We start from the raw sequence: 12,644 nt of genomic DNA on the forward strand, positions 1-12,644 counted from the left end.
GAACTAAACTGATAGACATATGGACAACTAATTTATGACAAAGGAGCCCAGAACATACAATGGAGAAAGAAAATTCTCTTCAGTAAATGGTGTTGGAAAAACTAGAATGCTACATACAGCCCTAGCTGGTTTGGCTTAGTGTACAGAGTGTCAGCTTGTGGACTGAAGGGTCCCTGGTTCGATTCCGGTCAAGGACACATGCCCGGGTTGCGGGTTCGATCCCTGGTGGGGGGCGTGCAGGAGGCAGCCTATCAATTGATGTTTCTATCTCTCTTTCCCTCTCTCTTCCTCTCTGATATCAATAAAACATGTTTTTTTAAAGAATGCTACTTACAAAAGAATAAAACTAGACCACTATCTTATAACATATTCAAAAAATTAACTCAAAATAAATTAAAAACTTGAATGTAAGCTCCAAAATATTAAAATTCATAGATGAAAACATAAGCACTAAGCTTCTAGACTTTGGTCTCAGTGGTGTTTTTGTGAATTTGACTCAAAATGCAAGAAAGACAAAAACAAAAATAAAAAAAATAGGGCTACATGAAACTAAAAACCTTCTGCACAGCAAAGGAAACCATCAAGAAAACAAAAAGGCAACCACCTGAATGGGAGAAGATATTTGCCAATGATACTTCCAATAATATCCAAAATATATAAAGAACTCACAACTCAACAACAAAAATGTAAGTTTTTCCAATGAATCTGTCATGCCTGTCCTATTTTCTGGGAGATTTCTGAAGTGCCTGATTCTAAGAATTTCTGTGATATTGGTTGAATTCCCTTAAAGTTTCATTTTTAAGTGGGTATTTTTTTCTTTGATGGGATCTGTGCCACTTCTTTTAGGTTAATATTTATGGGTTGAATGTTAACCTTCCCACCTGGGGTTCCATCAGCTCAAATGGCTCCATCAACCTGATCATAGATCTTGGATGGGAAGAGTTTCTTTCTGGGCCTTTCTAGGCAAGACAGGAACACCTCGGGCTGGAGAGCATGTTCCAGCAGGACTTCTAAACATAATTGCTGATTCTAAGGGGAAAAAGTTGTTTGTGCATGCAACTTACAAAGTAAATCTCAGCCCAACAATGGAAGGGGGCAGTATGGCATGCACAGAAAACTGTGCGTACATTTTTGATCCCCAAGCTGGCATTCTAGATGTAGAAGGAATGCTTGTTTTTATAATTGCCCGATCACTCCAGTAACAGACACCACTGCTGATTTTTTGTTGTTGTTGTTGTTGATAGCTTTGTATTTAGCACTGAGTCTGTAGCTCCTGTGTCTGTGAGGAAGTCAATTAGCTTGTTCCCCACTGTCAATTGTACCTGAGACTCCTGTGAGGAACTACTAATAGGTTGGGAAGAGTCTAGGGAAGTCCCTGAGCCTCCAGATTCATTTTTTCTTTGTAACATTTCTCATCAGGGTTTCTATCCTTTTTATTTTTATTGTTCCAGCAGTTCTTTCTCCAATGGTCTTTCTCTTTGCAACATGTGCCTACTGAGTCTTACCCCTTTTCCTTTCAGGCCCCGGCCTTTTCTTCTGGTTTCCCTGCACTATTTCTTTTTTTTTTTTTAAATTTAATAAATCTTTATTGTTCAGATTATTACAATTTGTTTCTACTTCCCCCCCCCACCCATAGCTCCCCTCCACCCGGTTCCCACCCCACCCTCTGCCCTTACCTCCCCCACATGTCCTCATCCATAGGTGTACGATTTTTGTCCAGTCTCTTCCTGCACCCCCCATACGCTTTCCCCCTGAGAATTATCAGTCCACTCCCTTTCTATGACCCTGATTCTATTATATTCACCAGTTTATTTTGTTCCTCAGATTTTTAATTCACTTGATTTTTAGATTCACTTGTTGATAGATATGTATTTGTTGTTCATAATTTTTATCTTTACTTTTTTCTTCTTCCTCTTCTTAAAGAATACCTTTCAGCATTTCATATAATACTGGTTTGGTGGTGATGAACTCCTTTACCTTTTTCTTATCTGTGAAGCTCTTTATCTGACCTTCCATTCTGAATGATAACTTTGCTGGGTAGAGTAATCTTGGTTGTAGGTTCTTGCTTATCATCACTTCGAATATTTCTTGCCACTCCCGTCTGGCCTGCATAGTTTCTGTTGAGAAATCAGCTGACAATCGTATGGGTGCTCCCTTGTAGGTAATTAACTGTTTTTCTCTTGCTGCTTTTAATATTCTCTCTTTGTCTTTGCCCTTGGCATTTTAATTATGATGTGTCTTGGTGTGGTCCTCTTTGGATTCCTCTTGTTTGGGGTTCTGTGCACTTCCTGGACTTGTAAGTCTATTTCTTTCACCAGGTGGGGGAAGTTTTCGGTCATTATTTCTTCAAATAGGTTTTCAGTATCTTGCTCTCTCTCTTCTTCTGGCACCCCCATAATTCTGATGTTGGTTCACTTGAAGTTGTCCCAGAGGCTTCTTACACTATCTTCAACTTTTTGGATTCTTTTTGCTTTTCCGGTTGAGTGTTTTTTGCTTCTTTGTTGTTCAAATCTTTGACTTGATTCTTGTGTTCCTCTAGTCTGCTGTTGGGTCTCTGTATAATATTTTCTATTTCAGTCAGTGTATGTTTAATTTCTAGTTGGTCCTTTTTCATGTCCTCGGGGGTCTCGCTAAATTTATCGGCCTTTTCTAGGATATTCTTGAAAAGCCTTATAACCGTGGTTTTGAATTCTATATCCAGTCATTTGTTTTCCTCCATTTCTTTCATTTGTGATCTGTTTCTTTGTCTCTGCATTTTCGCTGCTTCCCTGAGTTGGTAGGGTAGCTTTGTGTGCTAGGTTTCCTATATGGCCCAGTGGGTCGGCCTCCCCAGTTAACCTGAGGTGGACACTCTTGGTGCACCCCTTTGTGGACTGTGTGTACAGCCTTGTTGTAGTTAAGTCTTGATTGTTGTTGGTATCACTGGGAGGAATTGACCTCCAGGCCAGTTGGCTGTGAGGATCAGCTGTGTCTACGCTGGGAGAAGTTTGGTGCTGGAGACAGCCTTATAGGATTAGACTTGCAAAATTGCAAAAGCCTCTGTGCTCAGCTTGGATGGGGCAGAGTCTCAGGGCGGAGCAGACAGTCTTGGCTTCCCGTCATCCCTGCCCTTGTGCGCGTGCCGCCAGACCTCTGCCTTCCACGGCTCCCCTGAGTTTCCACCTGACAGTCCAGATTCCCCCTGTAAGAGCGTGGGTCCCCAGGGGCTTGCCCAAAACTGGGGTTCAGTGCAGTTGGAACTAGGGTTCAGTGCAGTCAGGAGCTTCCGACTCCCTTCCGCTAGGGAATGCCTGTGGCAACCTCTGCATTCAGCTTTCTCTGCGAGCACTCGCGTGTGCGCACACACTCCTCCAGACCCGCCATGGCTCCCCCGGGTCTCTGAGTCTCCGTGTGCCTTTCTCTCTACCTGACAGTCCAGACTACCCCTGTATGAGCCTGGGTCCACGGGGTTTCGCCCAGAACTGGGTTTCAGTGCAGTCGGAACTGGGGTTCAGTGCAGTCGGGAGCTTCCTTCCCTCTCCCGCCAGAGAAAGTCAGCCAGACACTCAGTCTCCCTTCCTCTCTGCAGGCGTCTCCGTACCCCAGCCCTTTGCCGCGCCTCTGACTCTCCGTGAGCTTTCCTCTTTCCTTCTAGTTGTAGAATTTCCACTCAGCCAGCCTTCCTGTGGTTCTGAATGATGTCCATTCTGTCTTTTAGTTGTAGTTTTGAAATTGTTGTGCGAGGCAGCAGTCTAGGTGCTTACCCATGCCGCCATCTTGGTTTCTCCTCCCCACACTATTTCTAAGAAAACAGCGACCTGCTTTAATTTTCTTGTTTCCTGGGCATGGTTTCCTTGTTAAAGGCTATGTCCACCAGCTGGGAGGGATTCATTCCCAACGCCCCATCTAAACGTTAGAGTTTCCTTCTGATATTCCAGTTACTTTGCCCAATAAAAGTCATGTTTACCATCTGGACATTTTCTGGTGCCTATGGGTCAGCATCAGTGGGCTTTCGATAGGCCTGATAGATTCTTTCTAAAAATCAGAAAAATCTTTGTTTGGTTTCTGTTGAATGGCCTGTATCATATTCAGGTGCTTTTGTTTAGGCACCCTTTTCTTAAGCCCTTCCAATATAAACCTCTTATAATGTTATAGAATCTAGCAAGGCTAAGTCCCCACTGTTTGGGTCCAGGTGGGCTCTATCAATGGAATTGCCCTGCCTGTATTGGGGTCCCATTCGGATTCTTTTGATGGAGGTAATGAGGTTCTTCATTAGTCTTATTTATAACTAGCCATCTTTCATCTGGCATTAGCAGAATGTTTGGATGGTGAGTGGCAAAAATTGGAGGCAATAAGATCTTCCATTTTCTGAGGACTCTCCCTTTATGAGGGTTGGAATTCTTCCAATTCAGTAAATCTGAAGTGGAAAATGAAGTATGAGCCCAATAGTAGCCAGTGGGCTGGCCTTCCTGGTTTATTCAACCTAAAGGATATCGTCTCAAATGGAACTGTCCTGCTCCAGAGAGGGATGTTCCCTGGCCAAATTGGGTGCCCTGCTGGGTCTTCAAGGGGGAGGCCATTTTTTCATCATACGGGAATGGGGCTGTCACCCCTGTGGGCCCTATTTCAGGGGTACCTAGCAGCAGGGGTGTTGACAAGGGGAATCTTCCTGCTGCCAATCCTGGGTCCCCTGGATTCAGGGCATTAAAGAGACTTGTTTCCTCATTTTCCTTTTCTTCCTGTGTCTTACTATCAGGGAGGGGTTTTGAAGCCAATTTCCTTCTCTGCAACATTAGGTTGTTGCCTTTCTTTGCCAAATCCTTATTGTGTAAAGACATAAACACCTGGACTTAAGGGGTTTTGTCCCATTTCCTTGACCATTGGCAAAATAATTCCAATGGTGTGATGGTGTAATAGCTTAGGGAACCATTAAAGGGCCATTTCCCATCATAGTATACATAGACCAAGCAGTGTTACAGTAGAAAACCAATTTATTCTTAGTCATTGGATCATAGCTGTCCATGGACCAATCTGCTAAAATTCAGCTAGTGGGTTCCCTTCAGGAGCATAAACAGAACAAACTCTGATGGCACAAAAGTACGAACCAAAAGCCATACCCATAGCAAGAGACCCCAGACAAAGTGGAAACATAAACAAAACTTGAATCCATATTCCATTATTTTAAACAAGTGTTCACAAGCAAGTCTTAGCATCTTATCTCCTGCCAACGGATACCACAAGTGGTCCTATCTGGATCCAAGTGGCACAGAGCGCAAGCTGCAGGAATAGCCTACCAACCAGCACTACAAATGATCCCAACTGGACCCAAGTCGTACAAAACCCAAGTGGCATGAAGCCCAAGTGGCAGGGATAGAGGACCCCCTGTGGGCATGCCGGTTCAACTTACCCAGTCTTGAAGTCCGTCTGCTCCCCAGAAACCTATTTCCTTTCACCACCCCGTGTTTCAGGCGGCTGACACCTTGAGAAGGAGTGTAGGAAAGTTCTTTGATAAATGCTCTCCACGGCTGCTGGGAAATCCCCACAGTCTCACTCCAGGATCCTGCCACAGGAAGCTGGGACCCCAGTCCAGGCCCTCTGGACTTACCAAGGTCCATGCTGTCCCAGCAGAACCGACAAAAGCTGTAACAAACACACACACACACACACACACACACACACACACACACACACACACACACAACATAAAATCCCCACAGGTTCTGCTGCCTGCCCCAATGAAAGTCAAACTCCTTGGGCAGGTTCTGATGCACACAGAAAGAGGTTTTATTCAGGTGCCATGGGACCTGGGAGAATGCTGGATTTCTGTCTCAAAGCCCATTTCCCCTGCCTACTCAAGCCCAAGGTTCTTTTTTCTTTTTTAACTTCTTTATTGTTGAAAGTATTACATGTGTTTCCTTTTTCCCCCATTGACCTCACCCCGGCCACTCCCACCCCCGCCCCAGCACATGCCCTTGCCTTCCTACTGTCTGTGTCCAGTGGTTATACTTATATGCATGCATACAAATCCTTCGGTTGATCTCTTATCCACCCCCTCCTGGCCTCTCCTGCCTTCCTTCTGAGGTTGGACAGTCTATTTGATGCTTCTATGTATCTAGATATATTTTATTCAACAGGTTATGTTGTCCATTATATTCCACAAATGAGTGAGATCATGTGATATTTATCTTTCTCCAAATGGCTAATGGCTTATTTCGCTTAGCATAGTGCTCTCCAGGTCCATCCATGCTGTTGCACATGGTAAGAGTTCTTTCTTTTTTATAGCAGCACTAGAGGCCCGATGCATGAAATTCGTGCATGGGTAGGGTCCCTAGGCCTGGCCAGTGATCAGAGACGATCTGTGATCTGTGGGGCGATAGGCGGGGCAATCAAGGGAGGGGGCGCCCACTCGCTGGACCTGCCCCCCACCGCGAGGCAACCAGTGGGGTGATTGGGGAACCCTGGTTGGCACCAACCTTGGCTGGCCTGAGGCCTGGGGACTGGGGGCATCTCCTGCATTGAGCGTCTTCCCCTGGTGGTCAGTGCATGTCATAGCAACCGGTTGTTCCACTGGTCATTTCGCCATTTGGTCAATTTGCATATTAGGCTTTTATTATATAGTATTCCATTGTGTAGATGTACCACAGATTTCTAATCTACTCGGCTGCTGATGAGCACTTAGGCTGTTTCCAAATCTTAGCTATTGTAAATTGTGCTGCTATGAACATAGGGGTGCATATAGTCTTTCTGATTGGTGTTTCTGATTTCTTGGGATATATCCCTAGAAGTGGGATTACTAGGTCAAATGGGAGTTCCAATTTTAATTTTTTGAGGAAATTCCATACTGTTTTCCACAGAGGCTGCACGAATCTGCATTCCTACCAGCAGTGTATGAGGGTTCCTTTTTCTCCACATCCTTGCCAGCACTTGTTGGTTGCTTTGTTGATCATAGCCATTCTGACAGGTGTGAGATGGTACCTCATTGTCATTTTGATTTCCATCTCTCGGATGATTAGTGACTTTGAGCGTATTTTCATATGTCTCTTGAACTTCTGCATGTCCACTTTCAAAAAGTGTCTATTTAGGTCCTTTGCCCATTTTTTGATTGGATTTTTTATCTTTCTTTTGTTAAGTTGTATGAGTTCCCTATAAATTTTGGAGATTAAACCCTTATTGCATATAACATTGACAAATATGTTCTCCCATGCAGTGGCCAAGATTTTTATAAGGATATGGATGAGGGGGCTTTTTTTCCTATCCAATTATCTTGCTAGCTTTTGGTGCACTCCAGTCATGTCCATTCATCTTTCTAGCTTTCAATGTGCTTGGGACCCTACACACTCATCTTTCTAGCTTTCCAAGGGCTGAGTTCCTGTCCATTCATCTTTCTAGGTTTTGGCACGCCCAGTGTACTACAAACCTCCCCCAGTGCCTTCTTGGCCAATGGGAGAGATTTCCTGGAGCTCTGACTGACTGTCTATGGTATCACTTACCCCTTAGAAATAGTCTGAAGGGTGTGTTAATCTAGATACACAGAATAAATGAACAGGGCTTGCTTGAGGCAAAGATAAACCTCTACTAAAGAGGTTATAGGCTTGGGTCTTGACTACCCACCATGACCTGCCCAGTTAGACTTTTTAAAAATTATTGACTGCATTACAGATATCCCCAATTCCCCCACCTTTGCCTCCCTCCACCCTGCACCACTTTATTGTCTGTGACCATGGGTTATGCATATATGCATATGTATTCTTTGGTTGATCTCTTTCCATTCTCCTCACACTCTTCCCCTAAGAGATCTATATCAGTCTGTTCCATGTATCCATGCCTCTGGTCCTATTTGTTCATCAGCTTATTTTATTCATGAGATTCCACATATAACTGAGATCATGTGATATTTGTTTTTCTTTGACTGGCTTATTTCCTTCCCATAATAATCTCCAGGTCCATTCATGCTGTTGCAAAGGGTAAGAGTTCCTTCTTTTTTACAGCTAGGAGTATTCTATTATGTTTAAGTACCATTGCTTTTTTATCCGCTTATCTATTGATGGGCATTTGGGCTGTTTCCAGATTTGGCTGTTGTAAATACTGCAGCTATGATCATTGGGGTGCATATATTCTTTCTGATTGCTGTTTTGGGATTCTTAGCATATATACCCAAAGGTGGGATTGCTGGTTCAAAAGCAGTTCCATTTAAATTTTTTTGAGGAAACTCCATACTATTTTCCACAATGGCTGCACTAGTCTGCATTCCCACCAATAGTGCAGTGGGTTCCCATTTCTCCACATCCTCTCTAGGACTAGTTTTTTGTTGATTTATTGATAATTGTCATTCTGACTGGTGTGAGGTGATACTTCATGGTAGTTTCTATTTGTATCTCTCTGATGATCAGTGACCTTTTGCATGTTTTCATATATCTGTTGGCCATTTGTATGTCCTCTTTGGGGAAGTGTCAATTCAAGTCCTTCGCCAATTTTTTAATTGGTTGTTTGTCTTCCTAGTGTTGAGTTGTATAAGTTCTTTTTATATTTTGGATATTAACTTCTTATCTGATGAATCGTTGGCGCATATGTTCTCTCATATAATGGGTCCCCTTTTCATTTTGTGGTTTCATTTGCTCTGCAGAAGCCTTTTAGTCTGATGTAGTCCCATATGTTTATCTTCTCCTGTGTTTCCCTTTCCCTTGAAGATATATGGGCAAAAATATAGCTCCAAGAGAAATCTGAGATTTTACTGCCTATGTTTTCTTGTAGGATTTTTATGGTTTCATGACTTACATTAAAATCATTTATCCATTTTTACTCTGGTGTATGGTGCAAGTTGGTACTAGTTGCATTTTTTTTGTATGTTGCTATCCAGTTTCCCCAACACCTTTTAGTATCTTCAATACAATGACTCCATTGTATGCTCTTGCCTCCTTTGTCAAATATTAATTGACCATAGAGGTGTGGGTTGATAGCTGGGTTATCTGTTCTGTTCCATTGATCTATATATGCCTGTACTTGTTCTGGTTACAATTGCTTTGTAGTATAGTTTGATATCCAGTATTGTGATCCCTTCAACTTTGTTCTTCTTTCTAAAGATTGCTGTAGCTATTTGGGATCTATTTTGGCCCCATATAAATTTTTGAGATATTTGTCCTGTATCCGTAAAAATATGCCATTAGTATAAATTCCATTGGATTGTATGGAATTTAGACATTGCTTTGTGTAGTATGGAAATTTTAATGATGTTAATTCTTTGTCCATGTAACAGTACATGGTATGTACTTCTACTTGTTTGTGTCATTCACTATTTTTTCAGTGACCTATAGTTTTCTGAGCATAGGTAGTTTATCTCCTTGTTTACGTTTATTCCTAGGTACCTTATTTATTATGTTGCAACAATAAACGGAATTTTTTTCCGGTTTCTCTTTCTGAGAGTTTATTATTGGTGTATAAAAATGACACCTATTTCTGGGTATTAATTTTGTATCCTGTTACTTTACCAAATTCATTTATTAAATCCAGTCATTTTTTGGTGGGTTCTTTAGGTTTTTCTATATACAATATCATGTCATGTGAATAATGAAAATTTTACTTTCTCTTTTTCAATTTGAATGTCTTTTATTTCTTCTTGTCTGATCACTGTGGCTATGACTTCTAGCACTATGTTGAATAAGAGTGGTGAAAGCAGACAACCCTGTCTTCTTCCTGAGCTTAAGGGAAACATTTTAGATTTTGCACATTGAGTATGATGTTGGCTGTAGGTTGTTCCCACTTTGGAATTTTCCTCTATTCCCACTTTATTGAGAGTTTTTATCATAAACTAGAGGCCTGGTACACTAAATTCGTGCATGGTTAGGGTCTCTAGGCCTGGCTGGTGATCAGGGCCAATCGGGGCCTTCCTGCTGCCAGCCGGGGCCTCCCTTCATTCAGCACCACCCCTGGTGGTCAGCACACATCATAGTGAGCGATCGAACTCCCGGTCTCCCGGTCGAACTCCCAAGGGGACACTTTGCATATTAGCCTTTTATATACCAGTTTATAGATGGGTGCTGGATCTTGTTGAATGCTTTTTCTGCATCTATTGATAGGATCGTGTGATTTTTTAGCTGTCATTTGTTTATGTGATGTATCACATTTATTGACTTGTGAATATTGAACCAACTTTGCATCCCCACAATAAATCCAATCTTTATAATGTATTAATGGATCCGATTTGCTAATATTTTATTGATATTGGCCTATAAGTTTCTTTCTTTGTTTTGTCTTTATCTGTTTTTTTATTATTATTATTGACTTTTTACAGAGAAGAAGGGAGAGGGAGAGAGAGTTAGAAACATCGATGAGAAAGAAACATCTATCAGCTGCCTCCAGCACGCCCTCTACTGGGGATCAAGCCTGCAACCAAGGTACATGCCCTCAACCGGAATCGAACCCGGGACTTTTCAGTTCACGTCCTGACTCTATCAGCTGAGCCAAACCAGTAAGGGCTGGTTTTTTAATTGGGATAATGCTGACTAGTTAAGAGTTTGGAAGTCTTCCTTCCTCTTGAATTTTGTGGCATAGTTTGAGGAGAATAGGTTTTAGTTTTTCATTGAATGTTTGGTAAGATTTGTGAAGGCCCCTGGTCAAGGACTTTGTTTGCTAGGCATGCTTTGATTACCGTTTTAATTTCACTCATTTTTATGGATCTATTCAGGTTTTCTGATTCTTCCTGGTTCAGAAATTGAAAAATTGTACATTTCTAGGAATTTGTCCATTTCACCCAACTTGTCCAATTTGTTGGCATAGTATTTTCCTACATTTCTTTCTATTTCTGTGATGTCAATGGTTACTTCAACTCTTTCATTTCTAATTATATTAATCTGTGTCCTCTCTCTTGGTGAATCTGGCAAAAGGTTCATCAATCTTGTTTATCTTTTCAAAGAACCAGCTCTTGTTTTCATTGATCTTTTGTATTGTTATTTTTTAGTCTCTATGTCATTTATTTCTGCTCTGATCTTTATTATTTCCTTCTTTCTACTTAGTGCTTTTCTTGTATTTTTTCTAATTCTTTTATTTGTAGGGTTAGATTGTTTATTTGAGCTGTTACTCGTTTCTTTTTTTTTTTAATAAATCTTTAGTGTTCAGATTATTACAGGTGTTCCTCTTTTTTTTCCCCCAATAGCTCCCCTCCACCTGATTCCCCACCCCACCCCATGCCCTTACCCCCACCACCGCCACTGTCTTCATCCATAGGTGTAATATTTTTGTCCAATCTCTTCCCGCACCCCACACACCCCCTTCCCCCTGAGAATTGTCAGTCCACTCCCTTTCTATGTCCCTGATTCTATTATATTCACCAGTCCATTCTGTTCTTCAGATTTTTTATTCACTTGATTTTTAGATTCACTTGTTGGTAGGTATGTATTTGATGTCATTTTGTTGTTCATAATTTTTATCTTTACCTTTTTCTTCTTCTTCCTCTTCTTAAAGAATACCCTTCAGCATTTCATGTAATCCTGGTTTGGTGGTGATGAACTCCTTTAGCTTTTTCTTGTCTGTGAAGCTCTTTATCTGACCTTCAACTCTGAATGATAGCTTTGCTGGGTAGAGTAATCTTGGTTGTAGGTTCTTACTGTTCATCACTTTGAATATTTCTTGCCACTCCCTTCTGGCCTGCATAGTTTCTGTTGAGAAATCAGCTGACAGTCATATGGGTACTCCCTTGTAGGTAACTAACCGTTTTTCTCTTGCTGCTTTCAAGATTCTCTCTTTGTCTTTTGCCCTTGGCATTTTAATTATGATGTGTCTTGGTGTGGACCTCTTTGGATTCCTCTTGTATGGGGTTCTGTGCACTTCCTGAACTTGTAAGTCTATTTCTTTCACTAGGTAGGGAAAGTTTTCTGTCATTATTTCTTCTAATAGGTTTTCAATATTTTGCTCTCTCTCTTCTTCTGGCACCCCCATAATTCTGATGTTGGTACACTTAAAGTTGTCCCAGAGGCTCCTTACACTATCTTCATATTTTTGGATTCTTTTTTCTTTTTGTTTTTCTGGTTGGGTGTTTTTTGTTTCCTCATATTTCAGATCTTTGGTTTGATTCTTGGGGTACGTTGATCTGTAGTTGAGTTTCTGTATATTCTTTATTTCAGACAGTGTATGCTTAATTTCTGACTGGTCCTTTTCCATTTTTTTGGCATTCTCATTAAGATCCTTAAAGGTCTCACTAAGTTCCTCAGCGGTTTTTAGAAGATTCTTGAGTAACCTTATAAATGTGGTTCTGAACTTTATTTCGTCCAGTAGTTTGCTTTCCTCCATGTCTTTCATTCATGACATGTTTCTTTGTCTCCGCATTTTGGCTGCTTCCCTGTGTTGATGGAGTGGCTTTGTGTGGTAGGTGACCTATAGGGGCCAGTAGCTCAGCCTCGCCAATCACCTGAGGTGGACACTCTTGGTACACCCTTTTGTGGGCTGAGTGCAAAGTCTTGGTGTAGTTAAGCCTTGATTGCTGTTGGTACACTGGGAGGAATTGACCTCCAGGCCAATTGGCTGTGAGGACCTGCTGTGTCTATAATGGAAGAACTGCTGCGCTGGAGACACTCTTATGGTGCAGGACTTGCTTCAGTGGGGCTTTGGTGCTCACTGAGTCTGCCTCTTGAATGTGTCACTTATGGATGTGAGGAGTTGAAATCTGGTGTCTC

The sequence above is a fragment of the Plecotus auritus genome, assembly GCF_963455305.1.
Source record: "Plecotus auritus genome assembly, chromosome: 8".
NCBI classification, from domain to species: Eukaryota; Metazoa; Chordata; class Mammalia; order Chiroptera; family Vespertilionidae; genus Plecotus; species Plecotus auritus.